The sequence below is a fragment of the Castor canadensis genome, chromosome 6, assembly GCF_047511655.1.
Source record: "Castor canadensis chromosome 6, mCasCan1.hap1v2, whole genome shotgun sequence".
NCBI classification, from domain to species: domain Eukaryota; kingdom Metazoa; phylum Chordata; class Mammalia; order Rodentia; family Castoridae; genus Castor; species Castor canadensis.
In genome coordinates this window covers 165,127,073-165,141,787 of record NC_133391.1, presented here as the reverse complement: position 1 = coordinate 165,141,787, position 14,715 = coordinate 165,127,073, and positions in this window count along the sequence as shown.

Genomic DNA, 14,715 nt, shown 5'->3' with positions numbered 1-14,715 from the left:
TTTCTCTTCTTGTACAACTGTTTGTTCTTCATTGTCTCATTTTGCTCTCTGACTGAGTTTTCTATGCACACATGTTGAATTTTTTTCCCAAATGCACCATCAGCTCTACCAGGTGTCCAGGACATTATTTTCAAAATGCTCAAATACACTAATAAATGACCAAGTCCATTTTTCTGCCTAGGGCCCTCCCTTCTAGAACCTTCCTGTCCCAATCACCTAGACCAAATGGTGTCACATTTGATACAGTAAGATGGCTAAAGATCATCCCTAAGCAGCAAAATAGTGACATCTCACTTCTAATGCCCAAATTCCAACCCTAGTTGGCTCTGTGGGTCATGGGCTCCTTCTTGCCCTGAAAAGATGGGGTACTCTGATGGCCCCTGTGCATTCTCTGTAAGAAGATATGGAGGGCTGGACATGGTGGAATATGCCTATAATTCCACCTACTTAAGAGGCAGAGACCATGAGGATTGCAGTTTGAGAGCAGCCTGGGCAAAACTGCCCACACACAAGCTGGTTGTGATGGTGTAATCCCAACGACACAGGAGGCAAAGTTAGGAGGTTTGCAGTCCAAGGTAGCCTGAAAAAACAGTGGGAACCCTATCTAAAAAATAACTCAAGCAAAAAAGGGTTGGGCTTTGGGTTAAGTGGTAGAGCACTTGCTTCACAAGCACAAGGCCCTGAGTTCAAACTCCACTGCTACCAAAAAAAAAAAAAAAAAAAGACATGGAACCTGGGAAGGGTCAGTGTTTTTGAAAGAAGGGGGCTTAACAGACTTACTTCATGTGCTTACTGTAGGGCCAAACCAAGAAAAGACAGGGAGTGGCACTACCTTGGGAGACTGGGCGTCCTACTCTATTCTTGGGTACCTGTTAAGTAGTTGCTTGACCTTGAAATTGATTGGCGGCTCTCCACCTCAATGTCCATTCCCTTCAACAGAAGGATCTAGATTTGGGTTTACAGTATAACCCAAGACTCTAAAATCTTTGCTTTGTGATAGAAAGGACACTCTGATTTGGACCTATGTTAGGTTACAAACAATAATGGAAAATAAAAGTGGAACCAGAAAGTAAAACAACAGTTAACACCTATTAAACTTTTCTGCAGTTGGGCTAGGCACTGTGGAATGCTTTGTTTGGATGAGCACATCTTCAGTTGCCAAGGGTTCTATTGTGTTCTCTGGCTGATCCATTTCAGTGCATCCTGTTACATCTCTGTGCCTCAGTTCCATCTGTGAAATGGAAGCCATAATCTTACTTAGTTCATAAGGATTAAGTGTCATGATGCCTGACCACTAAAAAATACTGAGAATGTAGTAAGTACCCAATACATATCACCAAGATCATTAGATCATTATTAGTATTCTTCCTGTTGGTTTTCTCCAAAGGAGGAACTTCAAGGGAAGCTTTTATCTTTTTGTCAGTTACCCCTTCTCCTTCTTTTATCCTAAAATGCATTGCAATTTTTGGTCTACTGTTATTTCTCCTTTGATTTTTTTTTTTTTGAGATAGGGTCTCTCTTTGAATCCAGGCTGACTTCAAACTCATGATGCTCCTGCCTTAGCTTCTTGAGTGCTGGAATTACAGATGAGTACTGCCACACCTGGCTATGTCCTTCTTTTTTAATTGCTCTGATAATTTTAGGGTAGAATAGGTGATGAATGTGTTCAATCTACTCCTGTTAAATACCATCTACCTGGCTTTAGCTTTTAGTAATGAATTTTTATTTCTTTTTAACTTGTTTTATCTAATCACATCATTTATAAAAGACTCATTCTTTTTTTTTTTCATTTTTCTTTTATTATTCATATGTGCATACAAGGCTTGGTTCATTTCTCCCCCCTGCCCCGACCCCCTCCCTTACCACCCACTCCACCCCCTCCCGCTCCCCCCCCCCAATACCCAGCAGAAACTATTTTGCCCTTATCTCTAATTTTGTTGTAGAGAGAGTATAAGCAATAATAGGAAGGAACAAGGGGTTTTGCTGGTTGAGATAAGGATAGCTATACAGGGCATTGACTCACATTAATTTCCTGTGCGTGGGTGTTACCTTCTAGGTTAATTCTTCTTGATCTAACCTTTTCTCTAGTTCCTGGTCCCCTTTTCCTATTGGCCTCAGTTGCTTTAAGGTATCTGCTTTAGTTTCTCTGCATTAAGGGCAACAAATGCTAGCTAGTTTTTTAGGTGTCTTACCTATCCTCACCCCTCCCTTGTGTGCTCTCGTTTTTATCATGTGCTCATAGTCCAATCCCCTTGTTGTGTTTGCCCTTGATCTAATGTCCACATATGAGGGAGAACATACGATTTTTGGTTTTTTGAGCCAGGCTAACCTCACTGAGAATGATGTTCTCCAATTCCATCCATTTACCAGCGAATGATAACATTTCGTTCTTCTTCATGGCTGCATAAAATTCCATTGTGTATAGATACCACATTTTCTTAATCCATTCGTCAGTGCTGGGGCATCTTGGCTGTTTCCATAACTTGGCTATTGTGAATAGTGCCGCAATAAACATGGATGTGCAGGTGCCTCTGGAGTAACAGTCTTTTGGGTATATCCCCAAGAGTGGTATTGCTGGATCAAATGGTAGATCTATGTCCAGCTTTTTAAGTAGCCTCCAAATTTTTTTCCAGAGTGGTTGTACTAGTCTATATTCCCACCAACAGTGTAAGAGGGTTCCTTTTTCCCCACATCCTCGCCAACACCTGTTGTTGGTGGTGTTGCTGATGATGGCTATTCTAACAGGGGTGAGGTGGAATCTTAGTGTGGTTTTAATTTGCATTTCCTTTATTGCTAGAGATGGTGAGCATTTTTTCATGTGTTTTCTGGACATTTGAATTTCTTCTTTTGAGAAAGTTTTGTTTAGTTCACTTGCCCATTTCTTTATTGGTTCATTAGTTTTGGGAGAATTTAGTTTTTTAAGTTCCCTGTATATTCTGGTTATCAGTCCTTTGTCTGATGTATAGTTGGCAAATATTTTCTCCCACTCTGTGGGTGTTCTCTTCAGTTTAGAGACCATTTCTTTTGATGAACAGAACCTTTTTAGTTTTATGAGGTCCCATTTATCTATGCTATCTCTTAGTTGCTGTGCTGCTGGGATTTCATTGAGAAAGTTCTTACCTATACCTACTAACTCCAGAGTATTTCCTACTCTTTCTTGTATCAACTTAAGAGTTTGGAGTCTGATATTAAGATCCTTGATCCATTTTGAGTTAATCTTGGTATAGGGTGATATACATGGATCTAGTTTCAGTTTTTTGCAGACTGCTAACCAGTTTTCCCAGCAGTTTTTGTTGAAGAGGCTGCTATTTCTCCATCGTATATTTTTAGCTCCTTTGTCAAAGATAAGTTGCTCATAGTTGTGTGGCTTCATATCTGGATCCTCTATTCTGTTCCACTGGTCTTCATGTCTGTTTTTGTGCCAGTACCATGCTGTTTTTATTGCTACTGGTTTGTAATATAGTTTGAAGTCAGGTATTGTGATACCTCCTGCATTGTTCTTTTGACTGAGTATTGCCTTGGCTATTCGTGGCCTCTTGTGTTTCCATATAAATTTCACAGTAGATTTTTCAATCTCTTTAATGAATGTCATTGGAATTTTGATGGGAATTGCATTAAACATGTAGATTACTTTGGGGAGTATAGACATTTTTACTATGTTGATTCTACCAATCCATGAGCATGGGAGATCTCTCCACTTTCTATAGTCTTCCTCAATCTCTTTCTTCAGAAGTGTATAGTTTTCCTTGTAGAGGTCTTTCACATCTTTTGTTAGGTTTACACCTAGGTATTTGATTTTGTTTGAGGCTATTGTAAATGGAATTGTTTTCATACATTCTTTTTCCGTTTGCTCATTGTTAGTGTATAGAAATGCTAATGATTTTTCTATGTTGATTTTATATCCTGCTACCTTGCTATAGCTATTGATGATGTCTAGAAGCTTCTGAGTAGAGTTTTTTGGGTCTTTAAGGTATAGGATCATGTCGTCTGCAAATAGGGATATTTTGACAGTTTATTTACCTATTTGTATTCCTTTTGTTCCTTCTTCTTGCCTAATTGCTCTGGCTAGGAATTCCAGTACTATGTTGACTAGGAGTGGAGATAGTGGGCATCCTTGTCTGGTTCCTGATTTTAGAGAGAATGGTTTTAATTTTTCTCCGTTAAGTATAATGCTGGCTGTAGGTTTGAAAAGACTCATTCTTAATTGTGTAAGCTTTCTCTTCTTCATCAGTAAAGCATGACTAAGCCTATGTACAATCTCCAGCATGGGGTCTGGGACATAGGAAAGACTGAATGAATATTTGTGATAATCCCCCAATCTTCTTTATCTTAAAACATCTTATGTTTTTGGCTCTAGGGGGGCCAAAAGCCAGCTTCATTCTATAGAGCACAAGATGATGAAAGCACAGCATCTCCTCCAAGTTGTGTGAAGACAACAGTGAACAGGTAGAATTTCAGCACTATCTGTCATGGGCAGAAGACAGCCATGGGGACAGCACTAAGGGCGTTCTGTTATAGGGTACAGCATTAAACCACAGTTGAAGGCAGGAGTGAGATGAATAAAGGAAAGGACCATTTGCTGGTAAGCTGTCCACGAAGGGCAGCTCATGCCATGGCCCAGTAACTCTTAACAGCCAGCTCATGACATTGATCCTGCAAATGTTTACAGAGGGACTGAAACACTCCAGGAGCTGAGTATCTCAGTGACCAAGACAGATGATGTCTATGCTTCTGTGAGTGCCCATTGAACTGGGATAGGTAACATAGCTTTAAATTTGGATTTCGGTACCCATAAGTAAAGTTGTATTGGAAAAAAACAGGAGAGAAATAATAAAAATAAGACCTAAAATAAGTGAAATAGAAACAAAAAAATATATACAAAGAATTAATGAAACAAAAAGTTGGTTCTTTGAAAAAATAAACAAGATTGACAGACCCCTGGCAAACCTGACTAAAATGAGGAGAGAAAAAACTTAAATCAGTAAAATCAGGAATGCAAAAGGGGAGATAACAACAAACACCATGGAAGTCCAGGAAATCATCAGAGACTAGTTCGAGAACCTATATTCTAATAAATATGAAAATCTTGAAGAAATGGACAGATTTCTATATACTTATGATCATTCAAAACTGAACCAAGAGGACATTAATCACCTGAATAGATCTACAACACAAAATGAAATTGAAGCAGCAATCAAGAGTCTCCCCAAGAAGAAAAGTCCAGGACCTGATGGATTCTCTGCTGAATTCTACCAGACCTTTAAAGAAGAACTAATACCAACCCTCCTTAAACTGTTCCATGAAATGGAAAGGGAAGGAAAACTGCCTAACACATTTTATGAACCCAATATTACACTCATCCCAAAACCAGGCAAAGACACCTCCCAAAAGGAGAACTACAGGCCAATCTCCTTAATGAACATTGACGCAAAAATCCTCAACAAAATAATGGCAAGCTGAATTCAACAGCACATCAAAAAGATTATTCACCACGACCAAGTAGGCTTCATCCCAGGAATGCAGGGGTGGTTCCACATACGAAAATCAATAAACGTAATAAACCACATTAACAGAAGCAAAGACAAAAACCACTTGATCATCTCAATAGATGCAGAAAAAGCCTTTGATAAGATCCAACACCATTTCATGATAAAAGCTCTAAGAAAACTAGGAATAGAAGGAAAGTACCTCAACATTACATAAGCTATATATGACAAGCCTACAGCCAGCATTATACTTAACAGAGAAAAACTGAAACCATTCCCTCTAAAATCAGGAACCAGACAAGGATGCCCACTGTCTCCACTCCTATTCAACATAGTACTGGAATTCCTAGCCAGAGCAATTAGGCAAGAAGAAGGAATAAAAGGAATACAAATAGGTAAAGAAACTGTCAAAATATCCCTATTTTGACAAAATGTTCCTATTTCTATACCTTAAAAACCCAAAAACCTCTACTCAAAAACTCCTAGACACCATCAAGACAGCAGGATACAAAATCAACTTACAAAAATCATTAGCTTTTCTATACACTAATAATGAACAAAATCAGAGAATATATGAAAACAATTCCATGTACAGTATCTTCAAAAAACTCAAATACCTAGGAATAAACTTAACAAAAGATATAAATGACCTCTACAAGGAAAACTATAACCCCCTGAAGAGACTGAGGAAGACTATAGAAGGTGGAGAGATCTCCCATGTTCATGGATAGGTAGAGTCAACATAGTAAAAATGTCTATACTCCCCAAAGTAATCTACATGTTTAATGCAATTCCCATCAAAATTCCAACGACATTCATTAAAGAGATTGAAAAATCTACCCTAAAATTCATTTGGAAACACAAGAGACAACAAATAGCCAAGGTAATACTCAGCAAAAAGAACAATGCTGGAGGTATCACAACACCCCACTTCAAACTATATTACAAATCAATAGCAATAAAAACAGCATGGTACTGGCACAAAAACAGACATGAAGACCAGTGGAACAGAATAGAGGACCTGGGTATGAATCCACACATCTATACCCAACTTATTTTTGACAAAGGTGCTAAAAATATACGATGGAGAAAAGACAGCCTCTTCAACAAAAACTGTTGGGGAAACTGGTTAGCAGTCTGCAAAAAACTGAAATTAGATCTATGTTTATCACCCTGTACTAGCATTAACTCAAAATGGATCAAGGACCTTAATATCAGACTCCAAACTCTAAAGTTGGTGCAGGAAAGAGTAGGAAATACTCTGGAAGTAATAGGTATAGGCAAGGACTTCCTCAATAGAACTCCAGCAGCTCAGCAACTAAGCGATAGCATAGACAAATGGGACCTCATAAAACTAAAAAGCTTCTGCTCAACAAAAGAAATGGTCTCTAAACTGAAGAGACCACCCACAGAGTGGAAGAAAATATTTGCCAGCTACACATCAGACAAAGGGCCAATAACCAGAAAATACAGGGAACTCAGAAAACTAAACTCTCCCAAAATTAACAAACCAATAAAGAAATGGGCAAGTGAACTAAACAGAACTTTCTCAAAAGGAGAAATTCAAATGGCCAAAAAACACATGATAAAATGCTCACCATCTCTAGCCATAAAGGAAAGAAATGCAAATTAAAACCACACTAAGATTCCACCTCACCCCTGTTAGAATAGCCATCATCAGCAACACTACCAACAACAGGTGTTGGCGAGGATGCGGGGAAAAAGGAACCCTCTTACACTGTTGGTGGGAATGTAAACTAGTACAACCACTCTGGAAAAATATTTGGAGGCTACTTAAAAAGCTAGAGATTGATGTACCATTTGATCCAGCAATACCACTCTTGGGGATATACCCAAAAGACTGTGACACAGGTTACTCCAGAGGCACCTGCACATCCATGTTTATTGCGGCACTATTCACAATAGCCAAGTTATGGAAACAGCCAAGATGCCCCAGCACTGACGAATGGATTAAGAAAATGTGGTATCTATACACAATGGAATTTTATGCAGCCACGAAGAAGAATGAAGTGTTATCATTCATAAGTAAATGGATGGAACTGGAGAACATCATTCTGAGTGAGGTTAGCCTGGCCCAAAAGACCAAAAATCGTATGTTCTCCCTCATATGCGGACTTTAGATCAAGGGCAAACACAACAAGGGGATTGGATTTTGATCACATGACAAGGCGAGTGCACACAAGGGAGATATGAGGATGGGTAGGTAACCGCGCTCCCCCCAAAAAAGATAACATTTGATGTCCTCAATGCAAAGGAACTAATGCAGAAACTTTAAAGCAACAGAGGCCAACAGGAGAAGGGGACCAGGGACTAGAGAAAAGGTCAGTTTGAGAAGAATCAACTTAGAAAGTAACACATATGTACATGGAAGCAATGCGAGGAATCTCCCTTTACAGCTATCCTTATCTCAACTAGCAAAAACCCCTGGTCCTCCTTATTAATGCTCATATTCTCTCTTCAACAAAATTAGAGATAAGGGCAAAACAGTTCCCGCTCGGACGTGAGGGGGTGGGGGCATGAGGGAGGGGAGGAGATTGGGGAAGGGGGAGTAATGACCCAATCCTTGTATGCACATATGAATAAAGGACGTTTTTAAAAAGTGGTATTGGAGCACCGTGCTTCTCATTCACTTATCAGTGATCTGCAGCTACTGCAGAGAGCTGATGGCCACCACAGACAGCACATGGCCTGGTGTTGACTCTGGCCCAGCACGAACAGTCTGCAGCCACACCATAGAATTCAGACCGTGATCAATAGCCCATCTGCCAAGATGTACCAAAAGCGTGTCCAATTAGATTAAAAGGTCAAACCAGGGAGGCAGAAGTGTAACACAGCAAAGTCCCACACAGTTTCTTAATGGATAGGATGCTAAGAAAACATTAAAAAATTAGGCTAGTAATAATTTTGGAAATGCTGAAAAGTATGCAGAAGAGAATAAAAATGGTCTTTCATCCTAACAATCCTAGATACTAATTATTACTATTTGGAGCTTATTCTTTCAATACTTTTCCTGTACATAATTTATTTTTCCTGTGAAATTTGCATACACCACATGCTACAGTATGGATAGGGCTTGGATGTGCCCAGGGGTTCATGTGTTAGAAGCTTTGTCCCCAGTGTAGGGATGTTAAGAGGTGGACCCTGGTGGAGGAGATCAGGTTACTTGGAGCATATGCTTCAGAAGAGATCAACGTCATTCTTGTGGGACTCCAGTTAGTTCTCTGGACAGTTAGCAGTTATAAAAGAGTGGACCCGGGCTGCGGGTGTAGCTCAGTGGTAAGGCACCTACCTAGTGTGCGTGAGACCTGGTTTTGATTCCCAGTGCCACATGCACGTATGCACGTACACACATAAACACACACACACAGCAAGCCTGACACCTGACTTCACTCTCTCTTTGGCTTCCTGCCTTGCACCTGATCTCTCTTTCAGTCTCACACATGCCTGCCATGACACCATTTGCCATATGGTCCTTGCCAGAGCCAGCACCATGTTAGTTGGACCTTCAGTCTCCAAAACCATGCTCTAAATAAATCTCTTCTTTAAAAAGTAAAGATAAATGAGGTGAATGAGCCTCAAGCATTTGTTATAATAATGGAAAATAGACTAATCTGCCATATTAGTATTAGTATTAGTATTTCAGTTGTAACTGATAGGAAACCTATCCTGGGGAGAGGGATTTGGGGACTTATAACTGCAGGGCATAGAGGAATTACTGCTTCAGGTGTGGCTGAATCCAGGAGCTCAATGTACAAAGGCCCTTTCTCCATCTCTTGGACCCAGTGCCACCATACATCAGGCAGATTTTTTCCTCACAGTGACCAAAGGTTGCAGAAGGCCCCATTGCACCTTTGATCTACACAGAGCAGTCCTAGTAGGAGAAAAGAGAGAGCATTTCTTTCCCAAAGGAAGCAAATAAAATAAGTCTTTCCATGTGTCTTAGCCTGCTCAGGCTGCTATAATAAAATGCCTTAGACAGACTAATTTATAAATAGTAGAAATTTATTGCTCACAGTCCTGGAGGCTGGGACATCCAAGGTCAGGATACCAGCAAATTTGGTGTCTGGTAAAGACTCACTTTCTGCTTCACAGATGCTGCCTTTGGTGAGCTCTCCCATGGCAGAAAGGGCCGAAGGGGCCAGGGCACTCTTTTTCACCTCTCTTAAAAGGTTGAATCCCACTCATGAGCACAGGTCGCTCATGACCTAATCACCTCCCAAAGGCCTACTTCTTAATACTGTTGCATTATACAGTAAGTCTTAATCTAGGAATTTTTTTCAGGGGGACACTAACATTCAGCCCATGGCACTGTCACTCAGTATTTTTGAGACTGTGAGTTTTTGTGGCTGTTTAGTGGTACATCATTTAAATGCACTGCAAGTGTTTAAACCAAGCCGGGTGAAGAAATTTTCATGTCAGAATTGTAGTTGTTAACCTGGCATGATACCCAGCTACTCGGGAGGTGCAGACAGGAGGCTTGTAAGTATGAGGCTGGCTAGGGTAGTGTTAGGGAGACACTCTCTCAAGAAAATCAAAACGGGGGGTGGAAATAAAGGAGAGTGATGGAGGGGGTGAATTCAAGTGTGATATCTTTGATATATTGTAAGAACTTTTGTAAATGCCACAATGTACCTCACCTAGCACAATAATAACAAAAAAGAAGAAAAAAACCCAAAATACAAATAAAAGGACTGGGTGTGTGGCTCAAGTGTTAGAGCACTTACCCAGCTTGTAAGAACTCCAGTGTCACAAAAAAAAAAAAAAGAAAGGAAAAAGAAAAAAATGTAATTGTTGGATTAGATGGGATCTGAAAAATCATCCAGCCCATTCTATTTTTCTTTTCTTTCTTTTTTTTAATTATAGATAAGGAAGTTGAGGCCCATAGAGGGTAAGTGATTTCCCTTGTCATTCAAGTAGCCAATTGTGGGGAGAGGCATAACTAGAAGATTCCAAGATTCACCCCCACCATGACCTGTTCTCTCTTAAATATCAGCACTGAGGCAAAATTTCCAGCCAGCAAATCAGTCAACTCACAGAGCGTGCCATCCCCATGCATCTCAAAAATAGAGAGCCAGAGAAGAGCAATCTGGTTTTCTTCCCACTCTTGGATTTAATTTTTAAAACTGGGGTGGGACAGGGCAAGCCACAACAGCTGTTATTTGTTTGTTCCTCTTTGACTAAATATAAAAAATATGCTTGTTGGTTAATCAGTGCTAGAGCTCAGTAAAATTTCTTCAAGATTTTAGAGATTGCTGCTCTTCAAATAGTTTTATTTAGTTGTCAGAGCTGGACGACACTGTCTTTTTATTTGTTCCTATCGTCATGTCCCTGCACACTTAGCAAACTGACCAGGCATGAAAGAGGAAGGCAAAGTGTGGGTATGGAGAACTGAGCTGGTTGACAGAGGAAGGGAGGGATGTCCTTGCAGACTGGTGAGCTTGGTGATGGGGCGTGGGGAGCAGTGGGCAGGGAGCCTTGGACGAGAGGTTTTATCTCACATCCAGCAAGCACTCACGGAGTCCCAGACATCATACAGGGAACTCGGGGGAGACGGATCAGTGTCCCTGTTCACCAGGAGCTCACGATCAAGCAAGGAGGCCAGGACTTGGCCGAGTACCTGGGAGGGTACTAAAAGTGTAGTGGGAATAGTAGGACGACTTGGGAGAGCGGAGAAGCCAGGTGGGAACTCATCTTTCCAATGGAATTGCTTCCCAAAGTATGGCAGGTGAGAGAGACTGGACAGACCCAGGGAGTCTGCCAGTAGCGCAAACACCAAGATTAAGGTCACAGGTGTTCAGGGAGCACAGCCCTATGTGCTGTCAGCAGGACAGGTGTCAGGAACTTGGGGAAGAGCAAAGCTGTCTAATTTGCTCAAAAATGAAAAAAAAAGTAAGGAAATAGTATGTTCTGGTCTGGTCCTAGGCAAATTCATGAAATTTTCCACACACAGCCTTAAGGATCTAAACTGACCTCCTTTGGCCCTCAGGCCAGCTCTCAAAAAGAACCAAGGCTCACTGACTAAGGTGACAATGACAAAACAAAGGACAGTGTTGTAAATTAGGTGGTGATGATTTTACACATTCAAAACATGTTTTACAATGATTTCTACTACGAATACAATTCAAAACACATTTTATAATTATTAATATTAATTTTCAACTCAAAACACATTTTGAGTTGTAGCATGAGGGCTCTGCTTGGACAGGTTAAATGTCCCCATCGCAGAAGCCTCTGCCAGAGCCAGCTTCAGGGTTTCTTGTGCTTGCTTCTGCGCCAGCCACCTCAGCCCCTCTCTCAAGAGCTCCCCTGGTTTCCTGGCCTCCATTGGCTTCACGCCTTAGCTTCTGCATCCCTGCCTCATCCTGCTGGGTCTCTCAGCTTTGCATGTGAAATTCTAGCTCAGATCTCAGCCTCACGCCACGAGCAGAGTTTCTTCACATTTACCTGTGATGCTGGATGTGGGAACTGAAATGTGGCAGCGAGGCCCAGGCTTCTCCTAGTCAATGCTCACCCTGGATGAAGATCCCACATGGTTTTGGAGAATTATTGAGTTCCTGGGAAGTGATTATGTTTTCAGGGAATGCTTTCCATGTGGCCCTGGAAACTGGGTACATTAAACCCCATGTGATTCAGTTTCTTTGTTATTAGGGATCATCCCAGTGTCCGTTTCAACTGGAGCTCATAGGATAAAGTGAGTTAATCCATGGCAGGTAGAAGTGCTCAGTTAAATTCTGCCACCACCGTCCTCATCATTCCTATAGATCTCTACTGCTATGCTATATTGCAAGAAATTGATCCTGACTGATTTTAGCACAAAAGTTTTTGTAGTTATTTGGGGACTTCATCTAAATAAGAAACAGTGTGACGAGATACAACGCAGAATGGAAGTAGAAAAACAGTGGTTTCTCAGATTCTCATTTGCAGGGATATCAACAGTGATGGCCTGTTTTAAAGACGATGGTCAAAAGACCTGCCCAGACATTTCCCCAAAGAAATTATATAAATGCCAATAGAGCACATAAAAATGCTTAAACTACTAATCATTAGAGAAATGCAAGTCCAAACCACAGTGAAATAAAAATACCACTTCACACTTGTCAGGTTTGGCTATTAAAAAAAAAAACCCAGAAAATGATAAATGTAGACTGGAAGTGTACATCAACGGTTAGACAACTTGCCTAAGACCCTGGGCTGATCCTCAGTACTGCAAAAGTAAGAAGTGTAGAAGAGGATGTGGAGGGACTAGAACCCTCAGACATTGCTGGTGAGGATGTTTTGCACTATGGAAAACAATTTAGTGGTTTCTCAAAAAGTTACACATAGAATGACCACATGAGCTGCCATCTGCACTTGTGAGTGCACCCTGAAGAAGTGAAAGCACAGCTTCAAAGAGATATTTGTACAGCTGGGTTCATGGCAGCAGCACTACTCACAGTAGCCAAAGGTTGGAAGCAATCGAAGGAATGTATGAACAGATGTACGGATCTAGATGAATGTATGAACAAAACTTGGCGTATATGTGAAATTAAGCCAGTCACTGTAAGATTCCGCTTTTACACAAGGTACCTAGAGTCATCAAACTCATAGACACAAAAAATGGACTGGTGGTTTCCAGGAACAATGGAGAGTTAGTGTTTAGTGACTATGGAGCTTCCATTTGAGAAGATGAAAAAAGGTGTGGAAAAACGTTGGTTGGTGATAGTTGCCACCGCCACTGAACTTTACTACACACAACTACAAAACTACAAAACTACTACAGAGTTTTGCTATGTAGCCCAGGCTAGTTTTGAACTCTCAATCCTCCTGTCTCAGCTGGGATTACAGGCATGCACCACTATGCCCACTCTATGTTTCTATTTGCCACACAAATGCACACAGAAAAGATCATGAACTTGGATAAGGACACTGGAAGTGGGCACAGGCTAGAAATTTTCACTGATTCTCAGTGGAAAGTCAAATCATTGCCTTCACTAACATTTTCACTCAATGAATATTGCATACCTTACAGCAAGTGACCCAGCACCTCCCTTTGCAAATCTCCTATTAGAGAAGGCTGTTTAAGTGGAGGTCAGCTTATCAAGGAAGCTTTCTGTAGGAATGCAGATTATAATGGCTTCCCAACATTGTAATGGGTTCTACTGTTCTCATGATCACTGTGAACTTGTCCTAGCTTGAGGCTGGTCGGGATATGAATAAGTGATCTGTGAGGAAGGGTTTAACAAAGCAGTGGAAATACAGCTGGCAGTGTCTTCAATTGTTCTGGACATTCATATTCCATTTTTCTTTGTTCAAATGGTCATGAAAACAAAAAATCAACAGGAACTATTGATCAGATTTTCTTTTTTTCTTCCCTCTTTCCCTCCCTTCCTATTTGGGTGTAAGTCTCCTGGAAACTAGAGGAGACATTGCCTTGGTCACTCATCCTGCACTCTCCAGGGTCTCAGTCAGGTGACTCTGAGCCCCATGCAAGGCATTGCCTTTGTGGTCTTTCTTGGTGGATATTTTGATGTCTGTGATTTGTGTAAACACCTTAGCCAAGGCTCCTGCTTCTGGGCACTGTGTTGAGCTCAATCTTTAGCCAGCCTCAGTACCCATTCATAAATATCCAAGCTGTGAGCTAGGCACTAGGGATTCTAGGTCTGAATTCTTGCCCACAAAGAGCTCACAATCTCTCTCTAAAACAATACTGTTAAGATGCAGTGAAGCACACAGGGTAGGACAGAAAGCAATCCAAAACCTCTATGTGCATTGATTCTGACTCTATGTGCATTAATTCTAATGTGCATATTATGAGGTTTATGTGTCCGTCTATGGGTTTTGCACATATTCGATCATTTTATCTCCATGAAAAACCCCATAAAGTACTTTTTTGAGTCCCACTTTTGAAATGAGGAAATTGAGGCACAAATACGTTAACTAACTTACAAAAGACCGTGTGGCGAGTGTCCAGGCAAGCCAGGCAGTCTGGCTCCAAGATTTAGGTCTCCAAGTACCACACTCAGACCTTTCACTCAGTTTTTCAGAGTAACAATGAACCTCAGCCCCAGCCACGAAATCCTAAATGTGGGTTAATTGAAGGGATTTTAGGCCAAATTCAAACAGCTGTGTTCGTAAATATTATCTTGTGGAAGAAGGGGAGGGAAACTGGCTAATTTGTTTTGTGGTTGAAGGGCTTAAGTAAATTTTTATTTTATATTACCACAAGAAA